Raw genomic sequence first — 11,424 nt, 5'->3', positions numbered from 1 at the left:
CAAACTAGCTCAAGTCCACTGCCGCCCCCCGCCGCCCCCCCGCCCCGCCCCGCCCCGCAAAAGGTTGGAGTCACTGGAAACGAGGGCAGTGTGCTTGGACCTCGTGAGGTCTTGGACCCAGCCCTGGGAAGTCATTGGGAGCCAAGACTGCTTTTCTTCCTCTTTCTCTTCCTTTTTTCTTTGATACTTCTTCTTCTGTAGAGTCCGTGTTACGTTAATGCTGGATGTTTCAAAACTCATAAACTTTATCAGTTTTTATTTTTCCTTCCAAAATGCCAGTCTACACATGCTTTCTAATGATGAATTGAAGGTATAAGATGGTAGAAATATTATCTTAGAGCCACTTTGAAGCAAATTCCTTTCCCAGAGTGTCATTTATAGTCAGTTTGTGGGAGGAAAGTTATATAAAGAATGACTGCTATTTCATCAAAATAATGATAATCTATATTTTCCTGTGTCTTGTTTTCTTAAAATGAATTGCAGTGAGACATGGCCTGGCTGATTTCTTCCCTTAAATCATCTCAGAAACTGTGCCCAGTCCATTAATTGCTTTGTTCAGTGGGCAGGAAATGGTTATGTTTGTACAAGTTACACAATCTTAACTAAGTTGGAGCAAGGAACCAAAGAAGTCTCTGATCTTTTTCTGCAGAATTAACTATTTGGATCCGGAAGCTTACAGATGATACATAAGCCAGGTTACTGGGGTATACTTAGGTAAAATAAATTATGATTTTTGCTATCAGAATGGCTGCCTGTTTAGGGATATTGAGGAAAGTGGATGCATGAGGTCATCAGGCTGATTGTGAGATTAAGTCTGTGCAGTTTTCCTTCCTTAACAGTTTCTTATGCCTGCTAAAAAGGAGGTGTCCTGAAGCTGGTTCCCTGTTGGCTTTACCAGGAAGAGTCAGCCTTTCTTTTCTCTCTCTTCCATATCCTCCCTTGCAGGCTGTTTGGAAATTTGTTGTTTTTCTTTTCTGGGGTTGGCAGGTTGTTTCTTCTCCTCACTCCCTTACTCCTGCCTGGTACCTGTCTCTCAGAACCCCAGTTATCTCCTGCTTTTCTCCTTCCTGAAAGTAGAACTTTTCTCTTTATCACCATTTGATGATTTTTTTTTTAGTTTTTTTTTTTTTAATATGGACCATTTTTTAAAGTCTTTATTGAATGTGTTACAATTCTGCTTCTGTTTTATGCTTTGGTTTTTTGACTGTGAGTCCTGTGGGATCTTGGCTTTCCCACCAGGGGTGGAACTCTCATCTCCTGCACTAGAAGCCAAAGTCCTAACCACTGGACCTCCAGGGAGGTTCATGTTTGATATTTCTTTAAGCATTCTGATTGATAATTTGCAGTTTGAGCAGAGCTCCCCCCCTTTTTTTGTATAGTACTTCTAAGTACTTTTCAGACTTTGCCTACCTATTCATTCATTTATCCTCCTCTTATTTTGACTTCTGTTATTTCCTGTAGTCCATATATCACTGAGAGAAAATATGATCTTAAGTAAGGAAATAACTAATAGAGGTCACATTGAAAAGAAAATGAATTAAGTGAATTTGGGCATAGTTTCTCTCTTTAAAACGTGAGCTGTCTGATTCCTTTAAAGAAGTGCTCTTTTTGCTGTATGAGCTGCTGTTGCAAAGTCACGTTTACTCTCGTAACTCCTTAAGATTTCTCTTTTGAATGGCCCATTGCCATTCCCTGTTTGCTTGTGCCTTTTGCTTTCTTCCTTGATAAATACTTTTTTTTTTTTAAGAACTTTGGAAGCAAGCCTTAATTTTTGTAGATTTTCCCCATTTTTTTCTTCACATGTTCCGCAGTTCTTTAAAATGTAATCTTTCCTTATGGTCTGTTTGTTTTGCCATTTACCGACTCACTGCCGTCTTCGAAAAGTCCTGCTTTTGCTTGTACCTTTTCTTCTGGTTCAGAATCTTTCAGTTGATTCCTCTTCTACTTCTTTCCTCTCAGCAGTTTCCTTTGATGGTGAAACCTGCCTTGGAATTTGTACTTGAGCTTCTTAAACCCTTTAGGAAAGGTAGTTCTGTCAGCATTTACTTCTCTTTCTCTTCTATTCCAAAAGGCTAAGGACAAAGAATCCTTACACATTCCTGTGCTGAGGAATCTGGGGTTTCTGCTATCCTGTTTTTACCAGGGTGTGAATTCCCTGGGAAGGTACCTGATAAGATCTCCCATCTCTTCCCTAAGCTCCGGGTAGGACACAAGCATTGCATTTGGAATTGGCTCCAGATACTCAGATACCATTAATTTAGTAATGATTACATGAGGCTTTGAAGGCAAACAAAACAGCTTCTCTAAAAGGTGAACTGGGTAAAATCAGAATGGGATGACCTCTAATGACTTCTCTAGCTCTCTTTTCTCAATCTGTGAATTCATCCTCAAGGAAGAGTTCATCAGAAGGGGAGAACCATCATTCCCCTTTTTAGGCTTTTTTATCTGTACTCTGTCTGCAGTTTAATTTTGTAATCAGAGCTTAGCTACTATTTGCTCATCTGTAAAATTCCTTTTAACTTATCTTTGTAAGAAAGTCTGCTACCAGATAAAATTTCAGATTGTTCAGTTTTAAAATGTTTTACTTAAAAAGAGAAGATAGTTCTTCAGTGGAAATTGTGACTTCAGAGATAACTTTCATGTCTTTGAAATCTGGAAAAAGATTTTTATTAAATGAAAATTTAATAAATTAAAAAATTAAGTATTTGTAGGGAATCTGTAGCCATTGCTGGTTGACATCTTTCTTCTTGTGCTCCAGAGAAAGCTCACTAAATTTAAACCTGTGAGCTTTCAAGTGGCTTTTATTATCAGTGATATATTGCGTGAAGTTGGAACTTTTCAGATTCATATTTATGGCAGAGATAATGGGAACTTTGATTTTCATTCATTGTCACTGTATGTACCTGGCACGTAAGTAGGCTCTCCATTTGCTTTATTGGATAAACAAAGAAAGTGATCCTGCTGTTCAATGGGATTTTAAAAATTCTCCACCAAGATCACCATTCATGGCCCCTGTTGCCCTCTGTGTTATGTGACTTCAAATTTATTGCAAACTTACCAGACATCTCAGGCACTGTAGGGACAGACTCCTAAAATTTCTGGTGGACTTCCATGTCTCATTCTTGGCAAACTGAAATGTAAATGAACACATATAAATTTCACTCTAGATCAGAAAAGCCTCTTTTTAGTGAAATTTGCGGAAGGTCCTGCTTCCTGCCTGTGAGATAGGGTGATAGGATCACATCTGAGAAACTGCCACCTTGTTCAGAAGTGACATGATCGCTGTTCAGTTTGTAATATTGATAAGTGGGTAGATTTATTTGGAAGCACTTTGTTTTTACTACATGCGTAAAACTCCAGGGAGCATTGAGTAGGAGTAGAGGTGCTCCCTTTTGGCTATGCATTAGCAACGTGGCAGTTACTGATCTGTCATTTACTTTGAAAAGGAATTACAAAGTTTTGGCCTCCTGCCTAGAGCTGCTCCAGATGGTCAGAAAAGAGTTTTGTGCTGAAGTCAAAGAGTATATTGCAGTGATAGAGTTGTGCTTGCCATGTTTATATTAGAACAGGGACTTCCCCCTTGATCCCTCTGCACAGTCTTTCCATTTCTTTTTTAACCTGAGGGAGTAAGAGGAGGAAAATACTGCTTTGGACTTATGGAGTCTAATACTTGGAAAACCTTTGTTCTTGATGGGGATGTAGAGGTATGGCATGTGATCCGTAGAGTTGCTTTGTTAACCTCTGTACCTCTGGTACTTAGTATTTACAAAGGCCGCATGAAGAATTGGATATACCAAGACCATTCTAACTGATTTTGAAATGGGGGTCAAAATGGGGGTCAAAATTTGAAATGACGATGCCGCCCGGCGGCTGGCGCTGGCTGCGTGGCCTTTGGGCTGCGGGTCAGCCCCTGTTCCAAGGCCGTGCGTTGCTCGTCACCAACACCCTGGGATGCGGCGTTCTCATGGCGGCTGGGGATGGGGCGCGCCAGACCTGGGAGATTCACGCCCGGCCCGGCCAGAAGTTCGACCCGCGGCGCTCAGTGAGCATGTTTGCAGTCGGCTGCAGCATGGGCCCCTTCCTGCACTATTGGTATCTCTGGCTGGACCGCCTGTTCCCTGCATCTGGCTTCCCTGGCCTCCCAAACGTCCTCAAGAAGGTCCTCATTGACCAACTGGTGGCCTCTCCTATGCTTGGCGTCTGGTACTTCTTGGGCCTTGGCTGCCTGGAGGGCCAGACCCTGGACAAGAGCTGTCAGGAGCTGCGGGACAAGTTCTGGGAATTCTACAAGGCTGACTGGTGTGTGTGGCCTGCTGCGCAGCTGGTGAATTTCCTCTTCGTGCCCCCCCAGTTCTGAATCACCTACATCAGCGGCCTGACGCTAGGGTGGGACACCTACCTCTCCTACCTGAAATACCGGATCCCAGGCCCTCTGACACCCCCAGGCTGTGTGGCCCTGGGCACCATACAGACTGAGCCCCCAGATGCCAGACAGCAAAGCAAGACTGACTGAGCTGCCGCTGACCAGCCACCTGGGCAGAAAGGGGAACCGACTCCTAGGCCAAGTCCTAGCTACACCCTGACTTCTGGGCATCTGCTTGGGCTGCCCCTGCCAAGCCCACTGCCAGGCCTCAGTTTCTGCCTCTGGAATACAACCATGAAGATGGACAGTTGTACCTCAGCCTTTCTGGGACAGCTTCAAGTGACTCGTGATGGGCCATCCTCAGCTCTGGGGTCTCAGCCAGCCAGCTAGCACCAAGCCCTCAACACTGCTGTAGGCTGGGCGCTGGGACCAAGGTGGGGGATATCGCCCATCCGCTTGGATCCGGGCCCCAGAATTTGGAGCCTCCAGTCTTATCCTCTAGTCATGGAGTATGGAAGTACCATTAAATTCTCTTTGTAATTGGAAAAAAAAAAAAAGAAATGGGGGTCAGAAGCTTCATTTGGATTGCATGTGCTCCTCTGATAAACTGGCTGTTAGCCCACAACTGCTGTTTAGTGGCCTTCCTCAGTCAATTGGCCCATCTCTGATGGGAGCTGGGCATTACTGCATCTTTTCTCATGTTTCCCCATGATTCTGTGGTCAGTTGGGCAATGGTGAAGTGTAGATGTCCAGTGTGGGTGGGAGGTGGGGCTTGGGGAGATGAGCAGGGGGAAGGTTATGGTGTTAATAGCAGTTCCCAGACTTTGCTTTTCTGGACACTAACACTTAATTTCTACCCATGACCTTATGTGCCTTCATCTCAACCTTGGAAGGGGAATGATGTGATTCCTATTTTCTAGATGAGAAAACAGATTCAGAGCGATAATAATAGGCTCAAGGAATAACCAGGTAACTCTGGCTACCTGCTCACATACAATTTTGGAGAAATTTATTACAAGTCTCCTGCCCCTTCAGGTTAGAGGTGACTGCAGGCTTCAGGAAATAAAGCTCATTTTCCTATGGGAAACTTGGGCCTTGTTCAAGCTGAGCCTTTTAGTAAAGCTTGGTCACAAGGCTTAGATTAAGACCTAAACCTACAGGCTGCTGCTCTCCCACACTGCTTTTGGTTACCCTTGTGGTTATTGAGTAACTTGGTGAGTTTGAAGAACATTAACAAAATTTTTATGTCTTCGAAGAAAATCCAGCACATGGGGAAGTGACATTAAGTTGCATACCCCAGAAAGGAATTTTTATCTATTTTGAGATGTTGGTATATAAATTGAAAACCCTATAATTTTGACTCTTGTACTCTTAGTTGATTGTCTAGGTGCTTGATGATAGATGGCTGTTTTGAAGCACTTTTATTGAAAAATGTAAAGAACTTGTGTTCTTCACAAATAGGTACTTCCCTGTGTAGACCTAAGACTTAATCAGCAGTTTCTTTCCCCAGCAGTCTTCCAGGAGCTTCCAGAATCCTCCTCTAGGCTGTTATTCTGCTTCATTATTTTGTCTTTCTTTAAAATCTCCACTGTTCAGATAGTGTTCAGACAATATTATTTTTCTATACATATTATATGGTACTATAATTACTTCACGAGTTCTTTTGGGATTGCGTCCTAAACTGCAGAACATCTCGTTCTGGTTGATGTGCTTTTTGAAGTCTTGCTGCCTTTGTGATGAAAAAGGATCAAAGTGGAGTGGAGGTGGGGTTAGTCCAGTCTAATTTAAATCTGATCTCTGAGGCTTTTACACTTGCACAAAGGCCACAGAGTAGGCTTTCTTGTTGTTGCTTTATTACAATTATGAAAGAAACATTATCTATTATTTTATAAAAGATCATAAAAGAAAGATACATTTTTTAGTGTTTTCTACGTTAAAAAAAAACCCAATTACCATGAGTCATAAAGCTACAATTACATCAAGAGTCTCTTATATGAAAGAGTCTTTAGTGGATTTTTGGTGCGGTCATTGTGTCTGTATCAGGGGAGTGAAATGTCATCATCCTTGAAAAAAAATTACTTAAGAGACCTAGAAAGAGTCTGTAGAAGTTTGTATCTTCTTAGGGCCTTAAGGTCCAGGAGTTAGTACTACAGAACTGACTTTCAGATCTGGGTTACCAGTAATTTTCCCTACTACTTATCCTCATGACTTACTGAATATATTTCAGGTTTCTCTTTGCCATTCGTTTGGAAGAGCCTTCCTCTGAGAATTAACTATAGAATATTTGTTGAAAGATCTTCACACAGAGGGTGTGGTGTTGCCACTGTTTCAGGTTGTGCAGTGTGGTATTCTAACCCAAAGGCTCCGGAGAGCAGAGAACGTACAGGGCATCTTCTCCCACTGCCCTTGTGCCCACGTGCTCCAGGAACACCAGAAGTCACGCTGCTCAGTGTCCTCGCCTACCTGTGTTCCCATTGCCCGGGGCGCCTCCTCTCAGGTATATGGCGGCTGCGTAGATTTTAGCTCTACCATTCTTCATACTCAGACCTGTCTTATTGGAACCTATTCCACAGCCCCCATTGCTCTTTTCAGGTTCTTGTGCTTTGTCATTAGCCACCTGTCTCCTCCCTGCTGGACTCAGGCTTTGGGCTCCTCTGGATGGATAGTAGGTTCCCCTTTTATATCTCCAGGCTCAGGGCTGATGCTATGCCCCTGAGGAAGGAAGCCCACGGAAGAAGAAAATAAGTCAGTGATTGACTGGCCTGAGCACAGCTCCTATAGTACTCATCAGTTCTGTTTCCTCAAACACTTTATGTGAATTAGAATGGGTTCTTTCCTTTCAAACCATTGATCAAGTATCTGGGCGACAGTGTGTTTTGAGGAGTACTCATTTATAGCAAGAGTAAAAATGTTTAGCAATAATAATAATATTGAATGCTTACCATGTGAGCTCTTTTAAGTGCTTTATGTGCATTTCTTCATTTAATCCTCACAGCTTCATGAGGATATTATCTTTATTTTGTGGATGAAGAAACTGAGGCACTGAGAGAGCAAGCTACTTGCTTGGAGTTAAAAGTCTAGTAAGTTGTGGCATCAAGATCGGGACCCAGGCAGTATGTGGGATAGGAGAGGGTATAATATCTTCTCCCTGAAAAGGCATATTCCTCTGTCAGTCTTCTCCGTGTTACGTATTACTTTATTCCTCTTATATTTACTTGGGTCAACCTCTTGTGCTTTTGCTGAGAAACCTCACTGTTGGCCTCCCTGACTTGGTACCTGCCTATTACGATTTGCTGTTGGTGGGAGGGTAACGCTGGCCTTGCTGTTGGCTGCTCCTTCCACTTGAAGTTGACAGGTTTGTGTATCTTAATGAGAATTGAAATTTCCTTTGTATTTATTTATTCATTTTATGTTACTAAGCAAAATGTTTTTCAGAGATGTTTGCTGGCTTTTATGTGGCTAGAGCAAGCAGATACAGGATTTATCACTATTAAGCAAAGGTTGATACCTTCAGGGAATTAATGAATTGTAATAAGTCATCATTATGTGCCTTTGATTGGATTGGCCCACCTCAGTTTCTGATCTTCAGCTCCCGTTCACAGCACCTTGGTAGCCTCACCTAGCAGTGCCTGGATACTCTGGCCAGGTGGCTCAGGTTTCACCTTTACCAGAAGGACATTGTGGAATCCGACTGACAGTTCCCTTTAGTCCTCTTCATTTATTGGCTGTTTTTTCCTTTCGAATTCTAAGGGGAATAGCCTGAAGCCATTTTTAGAGGGGCTACTTAAGTAGTTTATGAGTGCTTGACTTTTATTTAAATAGCACTTTATTTAAAAAGCAGTTTTCTACGTATTTTGGAGTCATTTACACAGGACCCTATGATGTGAACCCAGTGAGGATTGTCTCAGTTTAGAGATAAGAAAACCTAATCTGAAAGTGTGCCCCTTTCCTAAGGGCGCCTCAGCAAATGAAGGGAAAATCAGGCAATAATTCCGATTTCTTGATTCCCTCTCCCTTTTTCCCTCATTGCATTTTATTGTCTCAAAATTGGCACACCTCTAACTGAAAATCTGTAGGTGCACATCTTCACTTATTAAAACTATGAACATTAAAATATTTTCATTGTGCTCACATTTTCCCAGACTCTTATTATTAGAATATTTTGACATTCATTTTTATAAAAATGGAGAATAAAATTAGAAATCACTCAAGTTACCATAATTGTGTAATTTTAGATGTTCTATTATTAAACTGGGATACAGCAACAGAATGCAGCCTCTTGATAGCCTTTAAAAAAAAAGGCACATCTTGGAGTCAAGAATTATGGCATTAAAATAAGACTCTTGGCTATTTCTGGAGTGTGTTAGCTAATTTACCTTCTGGTTTTCTTTTTGTGGAATTGGTGAAGAAAGAGACAAACAAAATCCAAGAACAAGTCACATGAAAAAATTAGCACTCCTCTGGGCATACAGTTTGTGAGATAATCATAAATTCTACACCCTGTAGTGGCTGATGAGGGTAGGGGAAAAGCAGAATTGTAGCACTCTGGCGGTGGACTAAGAAACTGGTGCACATTTATGACCTTTAACCTTTACCTTTCACTTTAAGTCAAAACCCCCTTATATTTAGGTGAGTTTGTTTTTTAAACATGGTAATTATGAAAAATATTGGAGAAGGAAATGGTAACCCACTTCAGTACTCTTGCCTGGAAAATCTCATGAAGGGAGCCTGGTAGGCTACAGTCCATGGGGTCGCAAAGAGTCGGACACGACTGAGTGACTTTACTTTTTTTTATGAAAAATTTCAACACGTACTACAAAAGTAGAGAATAGTAGTGGGCTCCTGTGTTCTTGTCACCCACCTTCAACATCTGTCAACTCATGGTCAGACTGACTTGGTCTTTACGCATTTTTCACTCTTTGATGTACGATTTGAAGCAAACCCCAGACCTCTTATCATTTAATCTCTAAATATTTGTGTGTGTGTGTGTATGTGTGTTTCTCTTTAGGTAAGTTCTTTTGGAAGAATATTTTTTTTCTAATTTAGAGTTCGCCAAATAAAATATTGGAATTTTTGCTATATAAATTGGTTGATATTATAAAATTTCTAACTTACCAGTGCTTTTCAAGTTGCTTATATTTTCTCTGACAAACTTTTTTTTTTTCTGAAACAGGCAAAAAGTTATTCATAGTAATAAACAAGGAGTGTTCATTAGTGTTAAAAATGAGCTTATTTTTCAGACTGAATTTTTTTATTAAAAAAATTACTGTGTTTCAGAAGCTTTCAAACTTTAGTGCAGAATCATAATGCTCTTCAGTTTTATATCTTTTCAATGTTTATGTTTCCCAGCTGTTTCAAACAGACTGAATTTTAGTGTATTATAAGCTTATGCATTCATTAATTTAGACTACTGATTTGGAATTTTCTATAAGTTGAATATAACTTTGATAGCAGGTTTCTATTCAAGGAACATATTTGCTAGTTGGAGATGGTTGACAAAGAGAATTCTGAAGGTTTTATAGTTCAAGTGAATGAATTTATGGGCTCAGTTATCTTTAAGTGTGTATATTTACATACCATAATGCTGTGGATTTAACCTTATTTGAAAAGACTAACCTGATTTATACATACATACAGTCAGTTAACTGATTAATTAAATTTAAGATAAGTAATAAAATTAACCTTTCAAGGTGAAGATCCGACTTTATGAAAGGTGGTCAGTGAATTTTATCTTTTAGCATGGAGACTGGCTTTACAGGCTGTCACATGTACTAAAAGGAACAAAATAATACTCCTTAACTAGAAAAGGCGACGAGGAAAAGGCTATGAGCATTTTTAAGGCCTTGAAGCATACTTAGGGCTTAATAAGAGCAAATATTTGCTTAGTGCTTGCCGTTCTGAGCACTTAACTAACTCATTTAATCCTTACCACACTCCTATGAGGATAGGTGTTGTAATTATCCTCGTTTTATAGATAGGAAACTGAGGCATGGAGAGGGTAAGTAACTGGTCCTCATCCAGAGCTAGTAAGTGGTTGAGTCTGGCTTAGAATCCAGGAGTTGGGCTCCAGAGTGCAGGATCTGAACAATTATGCTCCAGTGCCCCACTTGGCTTATAAAACGAAATAAATAACTAGTTCCTATGGAAAATTTGTTGCCTTTTCATCAATGAGAGTATGACATTTTAGAGAAGTCCTGTTCAATAGAACTTTGTGATATGATGGAAATATTCTGTCTACATTATCCAGTAGGGTAACCATTAATTACACTGAACACTTGAGATGTGGCTAAGGTGACTAAGGAACAAAACTTTTCACTGCATTTGTTGAATTAACTTAAATAGTCACAGGTAACTTCTGTAAGGGACACTGCAGTTTTAAGAGTCCAAGAAACCTGGGAGAATTTATAGTTTGCATTTTTCTGGGGTAATGACAACATCTTGACATTTTATGACTGTCAGTATCTCCACCTCATTAGGGTACAACCATAATGGTTGTATCATTAAATAGTAATGATTTTAATGAGAGTGAAAATATTTTTACAAATGAGATAATTGAATGTTTAAAACCTTAATGCCTGACGACAAGATGCTGTTTGATCACCAACATAACATCAGCCTACCATGTCTGGAGGCATCCCCTTGTTAATTGCTATGTAGCAAAAATTGCTTTGACATTCCTTTTGCTTTTTAGCCTTGGAGGGAAGTTCTTGCTTTGTAATGAGTCCAGCTCCTTGGTCAAGCTTAACATCAAGGAGTAATGATAAAATAGTAAAATGGCCTTTGCGGACCAAAAGCAGCCCTGAAGAAGCAAGCATTTAGCTCATTTTCTCCTCCAGCCTGCCCCAGTAGAATTGTGTTGACAGAGCTCCCATATAAGAAAATAAAGCAAGAAAACTCAGTGGTAATGAAGCCAGGTTTCATCTCAAATGAGACCACATAAACTATGATTTAGTTGATAAATCATACCTCCTATAATGTGCTTTCATCTAAGCCTTTATGAGGCACTTAAACCTAATTATTTTAATCTTTTCTTTATGTTGATGAAAAGGGCCAGAGTGGTT

At 40.5% G+C, this 11,424-nt stretch overlaps 1 protein-coding gene and 1 pseudogene across 9 annotated transcripts in view; both read left to right on the top strand.

Moving 5' to 3' along the window:
* Window positions 1-11,424, top strand: part of FNDC3B (fibronectin type III domain containing 3B) — a 358,677-nt gene that overhangs the window by 21,363 nt on the left and 325,890 nt on the right. The gene's annotated exons all lie outside the window — the stretch shown is intronic.
* LOC101904810 (mpv17-like protein 2) lies at window positions 3,756-4,597 on the top strand (annotated as a pseudogene).

This window comes from Bos taurus, chromosome 1 (assembly GCF_002263795.3).
Source record: "Bos taurus isolate L1 Dominette 01449 registration number 42190680 breed Hereford chromosome 1, ARS-UCD2.0, whole genome shotgun sequence".
Lineage (NCBI taxonomy): Eukaryota > Metazoa > Chordata > Mammalia > Artiodactyla > Bovidae > Bos > Bos taurus.
The sequence above is the reverse complement of the archived record's forward strand: the minus strand, read 5'-3'. Positions and strand labels throughout refer to the sequence as shown.